We start from the raw sequence: 23,695 nt of genomic DNA, 5'->3' as shown, positions 1-23,695 counted from the left end.
TAAAAATAATAATTCTTCATGAAACTACTTCTGGCACATGTAGGTGGCAAAAATGGTTTTGAGAAGCTTTACCAAAGAACCATCTGGAGCATGCATAAGGGCCAAGAACACTGAGAACTTCCTCCATGGAAGAACTGATGAGCTGGGTGGAGCAGCGAGCAGTAAACTATGGCTGTAATCCTTTTAACTGGCCAGCGCATCAGACAGACGGGCAGGCTGCCCAAATGCCATTTCCCTGGGAGTTGTAGACAGCAGGCCATACTCCCCCTTAGGTTTTGCTGAAGCAGTAGTAGAAGCCATCTGCACTGAAGTTAGATGTGCAGAGTAGTCCAAAATACAAACATTAAACCGTTTCTGATTCCTCTTTGTATCCATCATATGCTGAAAGTGGAGCTGGTTATCAGAGCTCCTCAGGGTGAGGTTGCTGTAGGTGAGCAAAGAAAGATGGTGTGGGGAAGGCTGGGAGGGGAGAGGCTTTAGTGAAGAGTGGCACCGTTATGTATTCATCCTCCTGTAACTTTTGTGGATGGGGGAAGAGGAAAGGTACCTGCAGGAGGACCTCAGAAGGGACCTCATTAGTAGCCGTCAGGGACGGCATTGCAAATCTGACAGGTATTGTTGCAGGGAAGGGCCTTCCAAAAGTACCAAACCCTGGTGTCTCGCTGTGTAGGCAGGGAGGAATCACAGGCAGCTGCAATGGATATCTGCTCCTCTGTAGGCAGGGTGTTCTGCCTGATGCTTGCTGCTAAAGTAGATGGTTATTCCCAAATGTTGAGTTTATTCAGTTTATTCCGGGTGAAACAAATATCAATCCTATAAAATAACAGTAGTTAAGTACTTGTAAACTTACTGCCAGTGTCATATTCTATAAAAGTAATTAGAACGGGTATGTGAAATCTGTGGTCATGTGTTTCATGTGCACTTGCACATACCGTTCATTAGGTTAGCTTCTGACTCTCTTCTAGCTGAAGTGTTGGAACAGGAGGCCTTTTCTTGGAAGCAGGAGATGGTGTAAATAATTTCACAATAGCTGCATACCAGGCAGTGAAAAAATACTTTGTCAGAGAAATAATTCAGTCATCAGTACAGTTATTTGCTGGATGCCCTAATTCTGTAGGAATGTCTGAATGGTTATGACTGCGAAGTGGAAAAAGTGTAAGTTGGTTTGAGCTAGGAAGAGCAGGAACTTCAGTTACCTGATGTGTTCTCTGCTGACCATCCAGCCATTTCAAATATGAAAGGGATTTTTTTCCTCTTGTTGCCTCTTCCCACTTTACCATTCACTGAAAGGCAAAATTTCCCTGGGCAAAACAGCTGTCTGTGTTTCCTTGATTTTGGAAAATCATTGCTTACATGTTGGTGCTCTTTCTAAATACATGTAGATGATTCCTATGGAGTATTTCAGATTAAACCGCACATTTTCTTTCATGCTCTGTGTTTAGATTTCATGTGCAAGCTATCTGTTACTGTCCATGGGTTTGTGTACTTGCATAGGGTACAATTTATTATAGAGGAAAATGACTAATTCTTTTATCATTAAAGTGGAGTGCAAAAATAACACTGGGTGAAAAAGAAATAGCAAGCAGGGTGCTTGACGAAGATGGCATTCTCAGCAGCAGTGCTTCCATATAAGTATAATGGATATTAACTTTTCAAATACTTCCATAGCAAATGGGTGCCTTTTTAACCTTCTCGGGAAATTACCCCTGAAGGTAATAGCTGATAATTCTGCAGCTCTTCGTAGTGTCTATCCACAAGTTGATTTTCAAGACAGAACTCTCATGAAGAATATTTTTTTGATATTCAAAGAATGAATCCCAGTCAGTTTAATGCTAATGTGAATAAGACACAAATTTTCATGTTTCAGGTTCAATTCTGATTTAACTTGAAATTGTTACAGTTGGTAACAGAGAGGAGAAAATATACGTGAAGTTAATATTTTTTGTTATGATCAAGGTGTTAATAACTGGACTGAATATTCAAAATCTGGTGTTTTTTCTGAACTGTTGTCATAACTGCATGAAAACTATGTTAATATAATTCACTGAATCAATATTCTTGCAAGGACTGTTTCATCTGTGGTTTGTTAGCAGTTTTGGGGGGGTCAGGAGGGTAGTTTTTCTTTTTCGGGATTTTCTTGTTTGTTTGTTCATTTGTTAAAACTAGCCTAAGAACAACCTGAAATAATTCCCTGAGGTTGGATCTAGGTTCTGTCACTAGGTTAGAACATGTGTTCTTTGTCTGATAAAGTGACACTGTACTCCTGTAACAAAAAAAAATATATTTCAGAAAGGAAGTAATGAAAAGTAATTGTCTTCAAATGTTTTGCATTTACTGCACTAAGACCTCATACTTATTTTGAGTTGAGGGTAAATTTCCAGTAAAACTACTGCATAAGTTAAAATTACAGAACCCAAAGTTACTTAAATAATTGATTTATTTTTTTTAACCTTCCTATAATCATTATTCATTACTGTGACAGATCAGTCACATACCAATACTGAAAGCCATTTTTAAATATATTTCAGGCATACTCTTAAAAAAAATCACATTTTTTAAAAGAAATTTATAAAAAAAAAACCCCACCACCTTCATAGAACCTACTGTTGTGTGGAATCCATTGTGCTCTCCAAAGATGTTTAGAATCTGTGGAAAAATACTTTTCATCCACCAAAGGAAATAGGGTATTTGACAACATACATTTGTCTACAAAATGCAAAGCAATATCTGATGAAATATGCTTTGTCAATAAAATAAATTGCCAAACAAAATGTAATCCTTCCTCAAAATACGTTTAGCCTACACAGTGAAATAAGCTACTTCCACAAAGTGCATTTTGTTGCTTGAATTATTTTGATTTGCTGTCTATCAGAATCTGTAGATAAAGTGTGTTTTTGTCAGACGCTGTGTATCAACCTTATTTTATTATATATAGATAAAATACATTTAATTTGAAGGTAGACATTTGATAGGACACCTTAAACTGGTATTGGTTTAGCTGAAATGATAAACTGCAGACATGTACTGTTTGTGGTGTAAGAGGCTTGCTTCTCTTCCTAACTCTGCATATAAATTAACGCTTCTGTGGTTTGTAATTCAGACACTGTTGCTGTGACTTAGGTGTATTAAGTTTTCCTGTGGGAATAGCTTCTGTGAATTGTTCACTGTACTAAAGCAAAGTACGGGAACTGTTTGGCCAATTGATGCAAATGTCAGTCCTTGTTCAAATGGTCATGCTTTGTCAGTTGCACAGCTTGCATTGCCTATATCCACATGTGAACCATAGGTCTTCAGCTAAGCCTTTCCCTGACCTTTGTGGAGCCATACCAGATTGTCAGAGTAAGAATCTGCAGTATGGGAACAGGGAATGTCTAAGATGAGAAACAGTTCTTCAATTTCTAATGAATTAAGTTTTAATTCTGTTAGAGGATACAATGAATTTTTCTTTTTCAATGACAATTTCTTACTGGTCTCAAAATTTTTAGAATATCTTTACTGTGTATATGCAAAGCTACTTTTGCCCTTATGTAGTTGTCAAGAAAGGCATAATTGATTGCCAAAAACTGAAATGTCTGTAGAGAAATACAAGGCTCCTATTGAGTTTTCAAACATTAGTGTATGTTGAAGTTTGTACTATGGGGTCTAGAGTTAAGTTTTGTAACATAGTGTTCAGACAAAACATTACAGTTTCCTGTTTCGTGGTTCTTGTTAAAGTTAAAATCACATATGAGGACTCCAAATTTTCATGTAAAGTGGTGAAAGTTGTTACTTTGGAGACTATCTTTGTATCGATCTAAGAAGTGTTACTTGCGGTGATAAGTAAATGTGCAAATTGTTCAGTCCTAATTTGGAAATACAGAACTGAAGGTGAAAGCAAAGCAAAAGTCTCCAACCCAGGTGAAGTATTTGCTGAATTAGAGTGACTGATGGTTGTTTTTACTCAGAAAAAGTTAACAATATCATTGCTGTCACTGCTTGCTTTCCTGGTTGCAAGAGTATTAAAAGGAGTATTTACACTCTGAAGAGTGTAAAGGCTTTGGTTCACCAAAAGAACTGGTGTCTACTGAAAAGTTAAATTTGCACTAGAATATTTTGAATGAGTGAGGAATTACTTGTGAAATTAAAGAAAAGTTGAGATTTGTTAAAAATAAATGTATTAGGCTAAACAGAAAGTAATGCTAAGCTTTTGCATCTTGTGGAAACAAAAATATAAAGTGCTTCAAGTGGGAAACACGTTGCAGGTCTGTTTCTTTACCGTCTGTACAAGTATTTTCCCAGTTTCAGGAACAACTGCATGGGTAGAAATGTTTATTTTTATCATGTGTAACAAATTAGAAATTTCTTCTGTTTTAAAATGTTATTTCATGTACAATAAATTAGAAGCTCTATAACCATGAAATGCATGTGTACTTAGAAATGGGCAAATTGGATGATTAGTGTTATCTGAACATTGTGAATATTACCTGAACATTGTGTAGTGTTATAAAAAGTGCATGCCTCCTTCCTTTCTCCTTCAAACCAGTATGCTTCTGTTGTTAATGTTCAAAGAATGAAGTGCGTCTGCCTGAATTAAATCATTAATGTGATATTTGTTCAGTTGTTTTTACCTTCATTTGGAGGGCATTATTTCTTTTGTCCCTTTTGCTCCCATGTTTCTGAGCTAACACAATAATCATACATGATAAAATACACATTAGGTTGGGACATCAAAAGGATTTGACAGGGACCTCACTTGGCAGGAAGCAGACACATCTATATATGATGTGTAGGAGCTGTTTTTCTCTGAACAACTTCATTGCTGAAGTAAGAGATGAGCCCAAGTACCTGAGGATAACTTGGGTAAATGTCAGAGCTGTTGCGTTTTTCTCTATTTTAATGTAAATCAGGATTGCTCCCTCTTTCCTCATGTGATTTAATGCAGTAAATCTTGATAGGAGCTGTCTAAAGATTAATAGCTGTTGTAGAAGAAACTATGTAATGGATCTTTAAATGATGTTTTTGAATTGTGTATCATTTCATATTTTTTACATAATTGTGTACAGCACAACTAATGAAATACCAATTTAAAAAATACTCTTGTTTTTTTGAGTATGTAGCTATTGAACATCAATCCATTCTTTTTAACTTGTTAGTGCACCAGGTGTTCTAGAGCTCAAGTGTGAAAGTGGCCTGTTTAATGTGGTTCCTCTTCATTGCTTAAATTCCTGTTTGGTCCTGTCATGTTGCTGCTTTCGTTGAAGATACTTATTTAGACATAGGTCAAATATCTATCTCTATTTTTGCATGTGTCTGTGTGGACTTTGAAGACAAACTTCTTATAATTGCCCCTTTGCAACCCGATGCTGAATTTTCCCATTTACATCTTGCCATGGATCTGGAGCCAGGTTATTCATGTAGTGTTTTATGCTTCTTGAAAGGAAAGGTCCTTGAGGGAGTTAGTCATATGTACTCCTTCTAGCTCGTTTCTGTTTAGGGACAGTAGACAAAGAAGGAAGATACTTAAGGACTAATAATGAAACATGAGAAGTTAAAAAATTAACTGCTTCACTGGGAGAACTCAGAGCCTATTGTGTATGTAGGGAAATACTACTGGAAGAATGAGGACCCTCTGCAGGTGTGAATGTGAGAAATAAGAAGGTACCATAAAAATGAGTAGTGATTAATATGCAGATAATACTTTTTCTACATGGAATGCTAGTTTGGTTGCAGACAGGAAGAAGTGAAATGCACAGAAAATATTTAAGTCTTTGTTAAGTTCCTGGAAAATGTTCTTTCTGTGCCACAAAAAAGAAGTAAAACTGGATGAAACGGTATAGTAGTAGAAATAGTCTAAGTTAGCTTTTGCAGCCCATTGCTTGAGTTTAATGCTAAACCTTCATACTGACATGGAAACTCAATGATTTCACTTTCTTTGGAAAGTTCTTATCAAAGAATGTGTAAAACAGGCTCACTCTTACTCATGAAGCCAGCAAAAGTAGGCGTACAAGTCATAGTTATGTTCCTTTTTCTATTGAGTGTACAATTCACATTCAGTTTTGGAAAACTGGTGATTTCACAAAGCTACTTCTTGAGTGGTAAGCTTATAGTTATGCTTCCTACTTAATATATTCTGCAGTTTGGAAGAGCGGAGTACTAACAGACTTCAGGACTGAAAAATTGTTCTTGTGGCATTTTTAGCTTCTGTGTGTGATAACGAGGCTTATGAGATGGTGTTTTCTGCACCTCTGTCAACTTCTTCGACCTACATTTTTAACTTTTTCACTTCAGGATGACAGAGAACTCTTAAATGCTTGAATTACGGGGAGCTCTCAGAAGAGAGAACAGATTTCAAAATGCATCAGCTCTGGAAAAATGTCCTTCTGTGAATGTGCCTTGTATGGCACCAAAATCAGGTCAAACACAGACATATATCTTACATTATCAACAACTGCATTTCATTACTTTCATTACTCACCGAATTAGTAGTTTTAGCTGAGAAATCAACAAAGCAAGGTTTCATAATCAGGGAGTTTAAAAACATACAGGTGTTTTTTTGTAGTTTACACATCTTATTTCTAGAAATTGTAATACCAAATATTTTTCTCAAAATGGTTATGTTGAGTTTTCATGAAAAAATAACATAAATACTGGGAAAATTAGGTGAAAATGTGTATGGACCTGATAAAATTTGGTGAGGTTGTAGTGTGACTGTAGATAATTCTATATCCGGTCTCTAAGGCAGTTTCTTGTAGGCTGCACTATATATTTGCACTTAGATGAAGAAATAAAGTATCAAATTCTTTCTCATTGTACTGACATTGATTAGAGATAAACAATATTTGAATTTAATTAGTTTTAAGGAGGCCTAATAATTGGAAGCAAAAAATGAATGATATTTCAGTTCCAGCGTTCAGAGTACATAGAAAATGCTGGAATTGTCACTAGGTTACATTGTATACTTAATTACTATTTAAGCACTCTAATTGTTTTACAAAGAGAAAGGAAATGCATGTTCATTTGGGTACATTCATAAGGTGGCATTATGTACAGAAAAATGAGTACGCTCCAGGAGTAAAATGCTCTACATAAATTTTTAAAATAAGTTTCTGAAATCTTGAAATGGTGAATATTAAGACAGATTTATACACACTGCTTTAGTGGGTTTTAACAGCTGGCTGAAGTGATATAAACCTTTTTTTTTTTTTTTTTTTTTTTTTTGTCTGACGTCATTCTGTGTTTCATGTGCTGGCTCAAGGCTTTCACTGTCAGTTATTTCCCTGTGGCAACAGTTTCTTACACTTAGGTTCTTTTCTTTGAAGGAAATGAACCACCCTATTTCTCAGTGATAACTAGCTATATCTTCTGTTGATCATTGATAACGGCTCCATGAACTGTAGTATTAAGAATTGCTAATCCTGGGCATCGTTGCTGAGAGTGAGTGAAAAGCGAGGAGCAGTGGCTGTTGTTTAGTCTCTGCCTCCTGCATCATTATCATATGTTCATGTAGTCCATCGTCAGCCAGTCCAAAATCTTTTCATGCCACCTCTAGGTAATGAGGATAAATTAACTTATAAATCTTGGTTGCCAAGTGAACCAGGATCTTGCATTTGTTTATGAGGGATAGAAACCACTTGTGTTATTCGGTTTCAGTTCAACTGCACTGTTGCCATGCCCTTTTGTGCTGGTTTTGGCTGGGATAGAGTTGATTTTCCTCACAGTAGCAGGTATGGGACTGAGTTTTGGATTTATGCTGAAAACAGTGTTGATAACACAGGGATGTTTCCTTATTGCTGAGCAGCGCTGACACAGAACCATGGCCTTTGCTGCTGCCCACCCTGCCCCACCAGCGAGGAGGATGGGGGGCACAAGGAGCTGGGAGGGGGCACAGCCAGGACAGCTGACCCCAAGTGACCAAAGGGATATTCCCCAGACCATATGACATCATATACTCAGCATATAAAGCTGGGGGAAGAAGGGGAAGGAGGGGACATTTGGAGTGATACATTTGCCTCCCCAAGTAACCATTAGGTGTGATGGAGCCCTGCTGTCCTGGGGGTGGCTGAGCACCTGCCTGCCCGTGGGCTGTGTGGAATGAGTCCCTTGCTCTGCTTTGCTTCCGTGCGTGGCTTTTGCATTGCCCATTAAACTGTCTTTGTCTCAGTCCACGAGGTTTCTCGCTTTTCCCTTCTGATTCTTGCCTTCACCCCAGTGCTGGGGGAGCGAGTGAGGGGCTGCATGGGGCTTAGTTGCTGGCTGGGGTTAAACCACCACACCTTTGCAGTTCAGGTTTGTAGAGGAATGAAGGCAGTGGGTTGATTAGCATTGATAACATACAGCTGTGGTGAAGGCAGTGGGTTGATTGACATGGATGACATGCAGCTGTAGCTCGTTCCTGCTAAGTGGTTAAATAGCCCTGAGGAGAGTGGGTCAGATGGAGGAGCAGCAGTGTGGTCTGACCTCTGGAGGAAGGAGATACAGCACAGATGGTAGAATCTGACCAATGGTAAAGCCTTGTTGTAGCCTACTAGTTTGTTTGTGCTGCAACACAGGTTTTGCATATGACGTTGCATTTCTTGTTGACCTGTCATCTTAAAAGAGTTTTTAGGATGTATCAAGCGAGTAATGCAGCTGAGATTGATGAGCACATTCACATGAGCACTAAAGCAATGGAATTAGACATCTGTGTTTGGTTTGTGTTTTTCTTGTGCACAAACATTGTTTTAAATTTGCAGAAGTCAGTTTGGAGGGTTAAGATATTCCCGCTATTGCCTCATCTCTGTATACTGAAATTGTTGGAATTAAGTATTTTTTTATTAATGTTCATAGGCTTGTAATGTAAAATGTTTGCTTAAATAGCTATCTCTTACCATTTACTGCACTCAGAGAGATTAACTGATGGGAAAAGAATGAGATGTGAACATTTGTAGATACTAGCAAAGCATGTAACAGTGCTTTAGGGGTACAACATAACTTGGATTTGTGTGGTATTTCATAGAAAAGCCATGGTTATTGAGCAAGCAGAGGTGTTTCTTGGAGCTGCCACTTACAGATTAGAAAAGTTCCTTATTTTCAATTAAAAATTAGTCAGTTATTGAATTTGTTTATAGTGCTGTAAAAGTAATAACATTTCTGGATGGACTTGTCTCAAATTTTGCACTTAAAGGAGGCCTTTTCTCAAAGTCTTGGATAGGATAGGCATTGAAAGATACTGCGTACATACTGCTATGGGGTTTTTAGTGTATTTTTCATTACTTTAAGTGTCAGAGTCACTTCGGTCACTTAAACAATTCTGCCAGTTTTAGTTTTGAGTAGCTTTTCTCTGTAGTTTATTACATTGCTTCTTCCTAAAGCCTTCAGTCTGCTCTTCTAATCTGAGCTTTTCAATATGATGGTTTTATAGTTGCTTTGGACATGAACAGTGTTGACATGGGCAAGCTGGTTTTGCAGTGCGAGTCCCTACTTGCTCAACAGTGGTGGGCAAATAATTGGATAATATGGAAATTGTCTTATACTGTAATTTTTATATGAACTTTAAAAAAAATTTCTTCTTTCCTGTGACTGTGATGTTTTTTTGTCACAAAAGTTGTCAGGGACCAGTGGTCCTCAAAGCAATGAAGCTTAGTGCTTTGGCTTGCTGCTCTGTCTGAATAGGCTTCCAGTATCCATTGTGGATACAGGAATTATATGCCATCAAACTGGCACAGTGATAATACATGCCTTTTGAAATTCTCTCTTTCTGTATTGTACATGACATGCTTCAGTTGCTGCAGTTTTATAAAAAAAATAAACTGTGTTGTGGTATATTTGTGGCTGTTTTTTTCAAATGGCTTTTTTTTTTTTTTTGCTTTTCTATGTGACCATGTGTAGGAAGGGGGCCTGGAGAGCTGTGCCTTGTGACATAATGCATGTGAATTCCCCTAACTTCCCTTATCTCTCCATGTTAATTGTCAGAGTTTATTTGGAAAGAGCTACCAAACCTAGGAATTATAGGCAATAAAACTAAGAGAGAACGAATATGGAACTTTTTCTGTCAGTTATGGGAGTCTGACTACACTGGCGTAAAATTATGTGATAGTTTTCCTAATATAAACCTTAGAATGTGTGGTGGGAGACAGTATGTTAGTGCTGAAATTCTGAGGCAATTAAATATGTTTCTGTTATATAAATATCCTTAACGTAAAAGGTTGGTAAAAAGTTGAGAGAATGTAAAATATTTATGGAAATAAAATGATCCTTGATAGAGCTGGGAGGATTCAGTTCTTGGGAAGGGCAATTGCAGTCCTAATCTGTAACACAAAAAGAAGAATAATTTGCAAAAAAAAAAGTCATAATAAATGTTCATTTAATTAGTTTTGCAGAGGAACAAAATATAGGAGAAAACATTGACATTAAGGAAAAAAGTATGATTTTAAATTAAGCTCTAAATGAGAACTGCAGTATTGATAAGTTGAACAAAAGCAACTGTCTAAGGATTCAACAAGCAATGTGTACAATTTATCAGAGTAAAATAGCTTTATGCAAACGTGTGTTTTGACAAATTATTTGAAGTGAGCATTATGAATGCTTTTTTGAATTGAGTAATATGCAAGCCTTCTTCCAGGAGTTAATATATCACCTGGAAAAAGGACCCAATAATCTCCATGCAATTCTTGACTATATGAATATAATTGCAGAAAGACTAAAACATAACCTTAAAATCAAGTCAGGGAGCTTACAAGGAAAATTAAACAACCAGAAAATAAACGGATTAGTAGAAGGGAAGAACTTAAATACGTAGGAATGGAAATAATTATTGCAGCTAACATAAGGTTGCTTATTGTATTAGTTTTATGATAATATGAGATTATTACGTACCGATTAGTATAAATGCTTGCTTATTTTTAAATAAGAAATCTGATCTGAAGGAGTTTCATTGACCTTATGTGCTGATTTATTGCCTGTTGTATTCCTTTAAATGTGAGAATATATGAGCAGTCTGATGCAAGCCTGCAGTTAAATTCTTGGGGAAAAAAATTTCTTAAAGCAAGCAAGACATTTTAGTAGTCCATTTTTAAAATACAGGGAGAAGTTAGCACATGGTACCACTTTATTCTTAAGTGAAACTTTGCATTTATCTTTCTATTCTGAATGCTTCAGTGCAGAGTGTACAGCAGAATTCTATGCGCAAGAGTTATTAAAAGTATGCTCAGGATTTATGATAAATTTAGAGCAAAGTCATGCCAAAGTCATGCATGTCAATGTGGTCAGATTTTTTCCATGATACCAAAGTCTAGATTGTCTGGATCACAAAGGAGAAAAGATTTATTCGTCTGTATGATGGGCTTAGAAGCTCCTCTGAGTTTGTTCTGCTTCCGACGAAGGGGGCATGAGAGTAAAAGCTATCAAGTGATGCAATAATTGTGTGATTATTCAAGAAGGAATTTCTTTTGTTAGGGAGACACAATATTTTTTTGATCTCTAAGGTATTTTTAAAATGTCATATCATAATCAGCCTATCAAAACATTCCAAAGTTACGTGTATATAACAACACCTGCAGTTCTGGTCCTTGCCATTTTGGTCTAGTTTTTTAAGATACAAAACCCTGTCAATATTTTTTATGTATAGGAGAGTCCAGATGTGTCCCCTGCATAGTCCAATGGATGACATGTTCAGGTGAAGCATCTCAGTTTGCATCCCTAATTAAAAATGAAATTTGGCCAACTCAAAATCAACTTCCTTATAATATGGATAATTAAGCTCACGGCTGCAGATGAGAAATACTCAACCAAACCAAGACATTTTTGAAGGTAACATATCTGAAATACTGCCGTAGTAAAAGGAAGCAATGAAATAACAGCTGCCCTGGATAATAGAAGGGAATGTTGCTTGAACTCTTGAAAGCAGGAGATATGTGAAATAGTTATTGATGTGAATGGGTAATTGATTGATCAGGTAATAACTACCCTAATTTAAACCTGACAAGGAAATTGATAGTTGATATTGTTAAATATCCTCTAATGAGGCGGAAAAGGGACAAAAGAAATGCTAGAGTTGTATGAGTATGGTATGAGAGTTGCTTTGATAAACAAATGCAATATGGAATGACTGGGAAACAATAAGAGATGATAAAAGGTACAATTTTCTAGTCGTTTTTCAGACTATAAGCATTATGTCTAGCATGTACAATGGAGGAAAATGAGGGAAATTACTGAAGCTAGGAAAACATGGCATTATCCTTTATTTGCAGTGAGATTGCGTGTGCCCTACATTGTTATTACATCCTAATTATTTTAAATGAGCTCTATAAAAGCGTTATGTCATTCCTAAATTTCTTGGGAAGTTTAAGCATCTGGGTTCTATGAATTCTTTGTTGTGTTTTGTTCAGTGTTTTTGTTTGTTTTTCTCACATCAGATACATGGGATTGGCAAATAATTAATAGATTTAACACATTTAACAGTGTCAGTATGTAATTTCCACTTCTAGGTAAGTTCTTGCATAGATCCCACTGTGCATGTGGAAGAGGTTATAAAAAACCCCACAACACAACAAACTAAATTCACAGATGATTTTTTTCATTACATTATAGTTGGTGTACTTCTAAAATACTTAATTGAAGGTAGCAAAATGAAGATGTAGTTACTGCTTTTTGCAGTTGTCTAATATATGCTCGTAATTTGGTAATCTGCTCTCCTGGGCAATTAATAATGTACTTTATTCCCTGAACTCTAAGGGAAAACATCAGAAAATTGTCAGTAAAGTACCAGACTATGTGTATTGGCCCATAAAGAAGGGGAAATCAATTTATGGTTTAATAGCTACTGAAGATGCATTCTAAAAATATTCGCAAAATTAGTCTATCAGCAAATTTTTGTTTTCTGGATTTTTTTGTTAATGAAAATAGTTTAAAGACATATTCAAGTTAAAACTAAATATAATCTGAATTACAATAAAAACATAGTACTCTATTGCATAACTTTATGACTAAAAAGTCTGTGCTACCTCATAATTTGTGCTTAGATGGCAAAATGAAAAAGAACAGCCCTCTTAATTAAGATTATCTTCTCCTGTGTGGTTAGAATTTATTTTTTTTTTTTCCCCTCAATGTAAATTCTACTTCCCTGAAATTGAAGTTTTGTGAGTTTCCAAAATAACTTAAAGCTAAGCTGTGTTTTTTCTGAGATAGAATAGTTAGCATGTATCACACTATAATTTTTTTTAAAAAATGAGTGCTTTAGAAAAATGAGAATTTTGAGTGGTTCTTTTAGGGTACTCCACTGGGGCTTAACGTAATTAAGAAACACCATTGTGATACAGATAACACTCTGTTATAATAGTGGCCATTATGGAGGTAGAGTATGCTAAATACAAAGTTGTTAAGCTCCAACCTTATGTTCACAGTAGAAAGATTAAATAGCATGAAGGCAGTACGTATACATACTATTTTGAAAAATTATTTGATAATCATGAAACGATGCTCTGATGGCAAAGTTACTGAAGATTTTTGTGTGTCACAACTTTACAATTTGGATTAAGAGTCTTAATATTTTTAGGAGTTTTATACAGAAATTTGTGTGCAAGAAGAACAAGAGGTTATAGATATATTTCAGAGGACTTTTACTGCAACAATTCTAATTCTGATCCACAAAGCAGTGAGTTTCCACTGTGCTGACTTGCATATATCCTGTGACTATTCAGAAGTAAATGGGGAGTAATCACAGCAAGTATGTAGAAGTCTTTGCGGGATACTAACCTGAAGTGTTTTCTTAGGGCAGTAAAAACACCTAGGCTATAAAGTGCCATTAAGATACTGTTGAAGACCCAGAGATTGGGCTCTTTATGCTTCAGGATTTTTGTACTGATAAAGTGATACTGAGTACTTCTAGGGGCTGTCAGTGCGGAGCATAAAGCCAGCTAGTTGCCATTTTCAGAACTGCTGGGCAGATGAATATCCTTCGACTTTTGCCCCATTTCAGGATATAAAAAGCTTATATAAAAGCCTGAAGATGCCTTTGCCAACTTAGAATGAGTGTAGTTCTCTTGTAAGGTTATGTATTACTGTGTGAAAGATCACATTGCTGTCACTATTATTTTCTTCTGACTTCTTTAGGAGAATGAGCAGCATGTGCCTGGTTTGTGCTAGATTTGTTATTGCACAAAGAGGCACTTAACCAAGTTCTGGGCGCAGGCAGAGGCACTATTGCCACAATCCTTAGTCACTATGAACCTTAGGCATAAACACAGTGCTGCCACACATACATGCAGAGAAGCAGAATCACAGAATCATAGACTCATTTCAGTTGGAAAAGACTTTTAGGATCATAGAGTCCAACCATTAACCCAGCACTGCCAAGGCCACCACTAAACTCTGTCCCTGAGTGACACATCTACATGTCTTTTAAATACCTCCAGGGTTGGTGACTCAGCCACTGCCCTGGGCAGCCTGGTCCAGCGCCTGACCACCCTTTCCATGAAGAATTTGTTCCTAATCTCCAATCTAAACCTCCCCTGGTGCAACTTGAGGCCGTTTCCTCTTGTCCTGTCACTTGTTACCTGGAGAAGAGACCGACCCCCCCCTGCCTACAGTCCCTGTCAGGCAGCTGTGGGGAGCGATAAGGTCCCCCCGGAGCCTTCTCCAGACTAACCCCCCCAGTTCCCCCCGCCGCCCCTCCCAGCACTTGTGCCCCAGCCCCTTCCCCAGCCCCGTGCCCGGCTCTGGACACGCTCCAGCCCCTCCATGTCCCTCTGGCCGTGAGGGGCCCAAACCCGAACCCAGGGTTCGAGGGGCGGCCTCACCAGTGCCGAGCACAGGGGGACGGGCACTGCCCTGGCCCTGCTGGCCACGCTGTCCCGGCTACGAGCCAGGGTGCTGCTGGCCTCCTTGGCCACCCGGGCACGCTGCTGGCTCCTGCCCAGCTGGCCACCAGCCCCCCCAGCCCCTTCCCCGCCGGGCAGCTCCCAGCCCCCTGCCCCAGCCCGCAGCGCTGGGGGGGCTGTCGTGCCCCCGGGGCAGGACCCGGCACTCGGCCTTGTTGAACCTCCTCCAGCTGGGCTGGGCCCCTCGGCCCGGCCTGCCCAGGTCCCTCTGCAGAGCCTGCTGCCCCCGGCACATCAGCTGTCCCCCAGCCTGGTGTCCCTGCAACCCGCCTGGGGGTGCGCCCCGTCCCCTCGCCCAGCCCCTCGGTAAAGATGTTAAAGGGACAGGCCCGGCCCTGAGCCCTGGGAACCCCCCGAGTGCCCGGCGCCAGCGGGATGTGACTCCATTCCCCACCGCTCTCTGGCCCGGCCGCTCAGCCAGCTTTGACCCCAGCGCAGAGCCCCCCGGGCAGCCATGAGCAGCCGGTGGCTGCAGGAGAGGCTGTGGGAGACGGTGTCAGAGGCTTCACTAAGGCCCAGGACACACCAGCCACAGCCTCTCCCTCGCCCACCAGGCCGGGCAGCTGCTCGCAGCAGGAGATCGGGGCTGTCAGGCAGGGCCTGATCCCCTGGGTGTCCTGCACGTGCGGTGTGATGGCCCTCAGGGTGACCTGCTCCCTAACCTTCCCTGGCACCGAGGTGAGGCTGACAGGGCTGCAGCTCCCTGGATCCTTCTTCCCCACATTCTTGTGGATGGGTGTCACCTTGGCCAGCCTCCAGTCAACCACCAGGACTGCTTATAAAATGGTAAGTGGTTCAGTGAACACTTCTTCCAGTACCCTTGGGGTGGATCCCATCCAGCCCTAGAGGCTTGTGTGTGTCTAAGTGGCATAGCAGGTCACTGACTATTTCTCCTTGAGCTATGGGGCTTTATTCTGCTCCTCGTCCCTGCCTTCCAGCTCAGTGGGCTGAATACCCAGAGAACAACAGGTCTTACTATTAAAGACAAAGGCAAAGAAATCATTCAGTACCTCAGCCTTTTCCTCATTCTTTGTCACTAAGCTTCCTTTCACATCTATTAAAGAACAGAGTCTTAGTTCTCTTTTGTTGTTAATTTATTTATAGAATTTTTTTTTTTTCTTTTACAGCAGTAGCCAGGTTAAGTTCTAGCTGGGCTTTTGCCTCTCTAATCCTCACCCTGGATAACTTCACAACATCCATGTAGCTCTCCAGAGTTCCCTGCCCTTTCTTCCAAAGGTGGTAAACTCTCTTTTCCCCGAGTTGATCCAGCCCAAGCTCTCTGTTCAGCCAGGCTGGACTTCCCCACTGGCTCGTCTGTCGGCACATGGGGACAGCCTGCTCCTGCGCCTTGAAGATTGTCCAGCCTTCCTGGAGCCCTTGGCCCTTCAGGGCTGCCTTCCCAGGGACCCTATCAGCCAGGCTCCTCAACAGCCCAAAGTTTGCCTTCCAGAAGTCCAAGGTGGCAGTTCTGCTGCTCATCCTTCTTACGTCTCCCAGAATCAAAAATTACCATTTCATTATCACTATGCCCAAGACAGCTACCAACCATCACATCACCCACAAGTCCTTCTCTGTTCACAAACAGGTCCAGTGGGAAACCTTCCCTAGCCGGCTCACTCACCAGCTGTGTCAGCAAGTTCTCTTCCACACACTCCAGGAACCTCCTGGACTGTTTCCACTATATTTTATTTTCAACAGACATCTGGTAAGTTGAAATCCCCCATGAGAACAAGGGTTGGTGATTGTGTGACTTCTCCCAGCTGCTATAAGAATATTTTGTCTGCCTTTTCATCCTGGTTGGGTGGTCTATAACAGACTCCCACCATATCTGCCTTGTTGGCCTTTCCTCTGGTTCTTACCCTGAAGTGCTCAACCCTGTTGTCATGATCGTCAAGCTCCAGAAAGTCCAAGCACTACCTAACATACAGGACGACCCCACAGCCTCTTTCTGCTTGCCTGTCCCTTCTAAAGAGTTCATAGCCATCCATTGCAGCACTCCAGTTGCGCGAGTCATCCCACCGTATTTCTGTGATGGCAACTATGTCATAGTTTTCCTGCTGCACAATGGCAGGGAAGAGCTGGTGAGTTTTATTTACTCCTATGGTTAGACCACTATAGGGTGTGGGGTTTGGTATTGGTTCTTTAACTGAACCACGTAAATGCCAGTGTTATTGAAAAATTAATTGTGCTTATTTTAGTAGTATGCCAGTAGTATATGTAAATTTTAATAGAAATACTCACGCAAGAGAAAAAGAGGATGTTCTTAGAGCAAGTGAAACAACTTCAGTGATGAAACACATGCTTAAATATGCACATCATTGGGAATTACATGAATGGGGGAAAATTGTGGTGGTATATCAGTTACTTCTGTCAGCCCTTGGTCTGAAATAATTTTCTTCTATCAATGCATTTTTTCAGAGATAATGACATCTCTTGAACCAATCAGTTCCTATTGCCAGTAGCACTTAGCTCCTGTTAGCACTCTGTGGAACCATCAGATCAGATCAAGTGAATTAATCTGTGACATGCACAGTAAAGAACAGCAGCATTTATCATCTCTTAGGTCATTCCTCACAGCAGCATTCTCAAAGCAGCAGTCTCTTCTCATAGCAGGACTTTTCACTAAATAAGTGACCTTGATGGCCCATATGTTCCTCCTTTATTTGTTTCAGATGTATAGCTTTCAGAGCACATGATGATGAGGCTTGCACAGAAGTGGCATTGAAAGGTATTACAGTAGTGATGACATAGCAGAACAAACTGCTAAGAATAGCTAGGAGGTGGGTTTGGTTTGGTTTTAACATTTGGAATGGAATGTCCTGTTGGAACATGAATTCTTGGTACTGGAGGTCAGAAAATTCAGGCCATAGATAAAATGACATATCTTCCAAAACTGCAAGAGTGGGAATTAAAAAAAATCAAGAAAACTTTCTGAACATAGTAGAAAATACTACAGGTATGTTAGCTGACTTGGAAGGAAGGTAATATACTAGAATACCTAAAATAATGAGAACTAGTTAAATAGGCAGAATTGACATTGACTTGAAAAAAAAAAAAGTTTTTTTTTTTAAAAAAGCATCTACTCACTAAGAAAGTTTTGTATTACTTTTGCTCAGCCTTGTAGCTGGGGAGCTTTTGACAGCAGAGGGTGAGGGAAGTTTATTTAATTAAGGATGTTTATCCTTGGGTATTAATATGATGAAGCTGGCAGTCTGTCCCTGTTTTCCCTGCTTTTGCCTCTCCCTTCTTGTCCTTACTCACTTTTAGACTTACTTCTTCCAAATTTGACAAAAGAGTGAATGTCCTAAAGAAGAATTCTACCAGGCTATAGGACAGACGATCCTATAAACTTGAAGGAAGACTGCCATTATTTTGCCCATTGCTGGAAAATAGAAAATTTGTAAGAACTTTCTTGGAAATTCTCTTCTTTTCTATTCTCTCCTTCTCTTTATGTGGATTTTGTTTTGGTGGATCTTTTAAGGCATCCTTTCTGTGGTGGAGGTTTCAGACATGTGGCATCACTGTGTCTGAGCCCATGATTGCCCAAGGTCAGCATCCTGTAGCCTGCAGCCATGCACAGCCTGTTCAGAACCTGCATAAAGAGACTTGCATACCCAGAGCAAGGAAAGGATGTGTACCAACAGGGTTTGTTTTGTGGGTTTTTTTGTAAAAAAAAAAAAAAAAAAAAAAAAAAAAAGTATTGACACTGTGCCACATTCTATACATGCAGTATATATTTCTTTTGGATGATGCTGTGGTATAAAGGCTTCTTTATCCACAGGAACCCTGGAATCAAGCCTGTTTTCCTGGATTACAAGCTTTCGCTGGATTTTTTTTTTTCCCCTTCTTTTTTGGGTTTTTTCCCTTGTTCTTGGAGCATTTATAATGTTTTCCTCTCAAAGGAAATGCCTGATTTTTCTCAACTGGAGAAGAAGAATCAAGTCTAATGTGATTATCATGATAGGAAAATCTGTGATTATAAAAGTGTTCAGTACCATTTGTGCTTAATGGTCTGCTTCTCTTAATGATTTCCTTTAGAAAAAAAAAATATAAAAAGAACAAAAAAGGCGTCTGCGTGAGTGTGCATAAGTTTCAAAGACAGAAATCAAACTACACTGTAATTTATTTATTATCTCCTATATTGCAGATGATTCAGTTGCAATGTATCTATCTCATTAAAACTATGCCTTTTGATAGAAATTTTAACATTTTAAATATAATGCCAGAATATAAGTTGAGGAAAACCTGTGGTAAAGTTACTATTGTTCTTGAGATTCTTTCTATGTTTTTGGCTTGTTAAGCAGGACTTCAGTGCAATGAGAAAGTAATGGACTTCTTTGGCATCTGTTGTTATACCTGTGCTTTTTCCTTACATACGTCGTATACAATGTCAGTATCTGTCTTTGTATATATTCCTTAACTCATAGGCTTTATTTCAGTCTGATGTCTAAACTAGGTGTTTAGTCTTTGTATTTATTTACTCCTTCTTCCTTACTCAGCAAAAGTTTCATTGTTTGTATAGTTGCTCCTTTGATATGAAAGATGAAGGCAATCTGCAGCTTTTACAGAGCACTCTTGTATCTCACTCCTTAATGCACATCTCTGAATGCAGGTGAGACTCACAGAGCTGATAACTCTCTTGACCAGTAATGATATCTTATATGATTGGCCTTATAGGAATACCTATCTTTGTAATGATTTAATTATATTTTTGGTTAGGGTGTGTCAGTCAAGTGATTTGCTACTCTAATGTCAAATATTTGAATACTAGTTCAGTACCCTCTAAGTAGATAATGTCGAAGTAGCAGACTTGTAATCAAGCTGAATTGAACAAATTATCAAAATCAAGATGTCATTAAGTCACTCTGAAAAGGGACACTTACAATTCAGTTGTAAGTAAAAGAAAAACAACAAACCCACTAAAATTAGGCTGCACCAATTTTTGTAGTATAGCCTTTAAACAACACACTGCATTTGTATGTGCTTTGTTTGATTCCTGTGTTTGGGTGTGTGGGGTTTTGTTGTTGTTGTTGTTTGTTGGGTTTTTTTCTAAGACAGAGAATCTCTTTGACATTTGTAAGCTTTGTATCAGGGCTCTTAACGTTTGATGGTAGTCTGGCTGTTGCCTTTTCCAGGCCTCTGTTTTCACCCCCAGTTGCCAAGTGCTCAGAGATGAGAAATAATAGAAAATAAATGGTTCTTTCATATGTAACTATCTCTGGCCCTCATATTTCAATAACGTATGAAACACTGTGGCCTTTGGTATAGCTGTAGCTCGAATTTAACAAAATATTTAAGTGCTTTAAACCAGGTAGAGATGCCTGTATTCTGCAAAATGCTGAAACACGGTCTCAAGTATGTTTTCAGCAGGATGTTAACTCTGTTTGCGAGTTAACTGTTGTTTGTATGCTGAATAGAGTTTGATATAAATACTGGCAGTAATTACAGTTTTAACAAATGGATATATGATTTTGAGTGGGCTGATGCTGTATGGGTAAATAATAATGAAAGCAAATTGAGAAAGAATGGTGCCTCAGCCTGAATGGATGCAGTTGCTGTCATAGTTAAAGGAACCAAATGGAGCTGATTTATTTTGTGAGAACTTGAGAAGTGACATTGTTGTCAAAGTTTCCCTATACTGATAACAGCAATTGAAAAACCTTGCGTTGAGGCACCTACAGCCGAGCCCTTCATTGGCTGAAATATGAACAGTGCAGGTATTTTAGTAAAACTAAATCTAACTTGATTTTCTGCTCGTGAGCTTCTCAGATCTTTATTAAATGTAGTTATGGACTTTCTTCAGTAGTGCAGATAGCCTGGATTAGGCTCCTTGTCATGAAGTTGAGAGGGACATTCTTTTTCTCTGTAATGTTTTGCAGGTTCGTAGTGATTCATCCCTCATGTGCTACAACAAAGGAAATAATCTTAAATGGTGTATACCGGGTTTAAATTAAATATGTTGGACATTTGTTTGAGTCAGGACATTTAATGCTTGCTTATTTTTCCTAAGCCTCTTGATGGGGACTAAGCAGTCAGAGAGTAAAGGCTGTAAATACCAATTCTCTAATCCCAGCAGGATTTGCTTGGCCCTAACATAGGGTTCTCGGCCAAATGGCCGACAGCAGTTTAAAGGAAGCTATATACATCAAAAAATTTACATATATAAGGGCAGGTCCACAGTTCGGGATTATTTTTAAATGTGTTTTGGGGTATAAATTATATTCCAGTTATGAGTTTGACATTTCAAACATATGATCAGTGTCTCAGGCAATGCTAAAATCACTCAGTCCAAGTTCAATAGAAAGAAGGAAGGAAGAAAATTGTGCCTAAAGAAGTCTGTGCTCTGCTGTCCAACAAACCTGATGCTGATGGGTGGTAGCTCCCGTGGGTTGGTATTTTTCCCTGCGTCAAGCTTGCCCAGTCTGCTTAACATCACTTCTTGCTGAGCCCTGGGCATAGATGTAATTGATTGTGCTCAGCCTTTTGCAGTTGGATGTCACCAAGTATGACATGTCCAAGAGGCCGTATTCAGTCAGTACCTGCTGTTGAATCCAGCCACATAATGAATCTTTTATTTCATTAGTGGATACTCAAACAGCTGTGAATGAGTGTATTGTCCTGTATGCCAACAACATGCTGTTTAAACAGTATTGAACAATTCTTGTGACTTTATGATTGTATTTGTGATTTTGCTTTGGTATGGCTAGGTTCATTTATATAGAACCATTTCATCAAGCAAACAAAGCATATGTTTGGCCACTTAAACATTTATGTATAAAATACTGAGGTTCATAACTAGGTCAGAATTGGCCTATAGTCTGTAAGTTGTATTCCCCATTTCAGGAATATCAATATCAAGCAGTTCCTGGCTCCTTGTATCTTTACAGAGATAAGTTCCCAAACATGTCTGCCTTTGAGCTGCTGCAGTATGTCTTAACAGCATTGATAAACCTAGGTATAATTGACTTCTGTCTTCTTTCTGCTATTTTATAAGTTTGAACAAGCAAGTGTTCATATATCCTATTAATTTCTCATAGATTAATTTCTGCAATAAAGGCAACACTAAGTGCATGGTCAAATGGAAGGAATGGTTAAATAAAGGGAAAAGCATCTAGGTATCAGGCCTAAATCAAGTAGTACCTGCTGATTTTGTTAAGGGTCTGATCAACAGATTCTGAGTTTTGACCCATCCTTGCTGAGGAAGGCAAAACAGAAATTCTCATGGTGCAAGAGTCAAGTAGTGACAACATAACTATCCGAAAAACTGACTCTCTTGCTATCAACTAGAAACCAGTTAGGTGAGCAAAGTCTTCATCATTTCTGTTAAATTTTACGAACTGGCCAATCCATATATCTTGCTGAACTCACTTTAAAAACATGTTGAGGTAAATGCAGTTGCCCAGAAAGGGTCAAGAAGACTACATGAAATAAAATAGCTTCTCTGTTTGAGCTGCATGTAAAAGAATTCACCCTCCTCCTTCTCATCGATCCTTTATGCCATTTACACATGCAAAATGACTATGTGAATTACTAAGCAATAAGACATGAATTCTTGCATTTGGAGTAATATTTCTTTTTTTGATGAAAACATTCTTCTGCCTTACAGGAAGATATTAGTCTCCCAGTTTCCAATGCTGGACGTGCATGGTCATGGACTCCCAGGAACCCATGAATGCCAGATTTCTAACTCTATTCTCTGAAAGCAGAACAGATAATCTGCTCTTCTGTTTTTCAGAAGAAGCATATGCACAGCACAAACCCCAGAAGGTTATATCATTGCCGGGGAAGCACGAAGTCTTCATTGACCATATGGCCCTGTGGGGACTTGACTGTTTTCCCTTGGATTATCTGTACAACTGTACTGCTTGTCCCACCATAAATTAACCTACCTTTTCTGAAACTTTTCCAAGTATATATATTCCTAGATTGAAGAAGAATTCTGGTAACGATATGTATTTTGTAATGCCTGCTTCCTTCCATGATTCTGAGCTTGTTGGCACTTCTTTAAAAGAAGGATCAAGTAGAAGCCCTCAGGCACATCCTGCCAAGCCTTTGATGCTACTGTCTGTCACAATCTGAAGAGCATACTGACATCCCTTTAAAGCAGGCCATGAAGAGGATCCCACACCTCTTTTTTCCCAGTGCTAGTCATTCTCAGATAGTGACATGCTTCCTTCCTGGCAACAGTGGCTCCTGCTAGCATTAAAAATTTACCTGGGGCAGTTGCTCTGAATATCTGTGGTTGTTTGAACATGACTTTTGAAGCTTCTTTTACCTCATGACTCAATAACCAAAGAGCATCTCTGTTATCCTGAGAGAAAGGAAAAGGTACTTAGCGTGGCGTTTAGCCTGAGTCTTAAGTCAGTCAGTATATAGGTTCTTCTACTGGGTATTTTTATTAGTGATCCTTTTGTCGCATCTCTTCCAGTCTTGAAGACTGTTGAGAGACTGTCAGGTTGCCCGTTTGCTTGCCTGCAAACAGAATATTGTTGGGTAATGAGCTGCATGTTGTAATCTCACTCTGTGAGTCCCACTACTCTTGTTTTCTGGCATAAAACACTGTATAGGAGCCGGTGACCCAAAGCTACAGCCTGGGAATATCTGGATGGCAAGAGGGGCCAAAGTCATTGAAGTTTACTGAGCATTGTGTATCAGTGGCATCCTGTAGTCTGGATTGGGTGGTACCTTGTGCTTCAGTTGCTGTACTGAGGCAGATCTCTTGCTTGAATGAGAGAGCAACGTGCAACTGTAGATTTTAGAAGGGCCTGAATTAATCTGTACTTCTTCAATATGAAGCTTTGCCAAAAAATCAAAATGTAATTGGAGATTTAGTCTTGGAATTGCCAGTTTTCCTTTATGAC

General features: G+C 39.2%; 1 protein-coding gene across 5 annotated transcripts in view; it reads left to right on the top strand.

The window, feature by feature from the left end:
- The window catches only part of TENM2 (teneurin transmembrane protein 2), a 698,234-nt gene that overhangs the window by 75,075 nt on the left and 599,464 nt on the right, over positions 1-23,695 (top strand). The window lies entirely within an intron of this gene.

This window comes from Falco cherrug, chromosome 8, assembly GCF_023634085.1.
Source record: "Falco cherrug isolate bFalChe1 chromosome 8, bFalChe1.pri, whole genome shotgun sequence".
NCBI lineage: Eukaryota > Metazoa > Chordata > Aves > Falconiformes > Falconidae > Falco > Falco cherrug.
The sequence above is the reverse complement of the archived record's forward strand: the minus strand, read 5'-3'. Positions and strand labels throughout refer to the sequence as shown.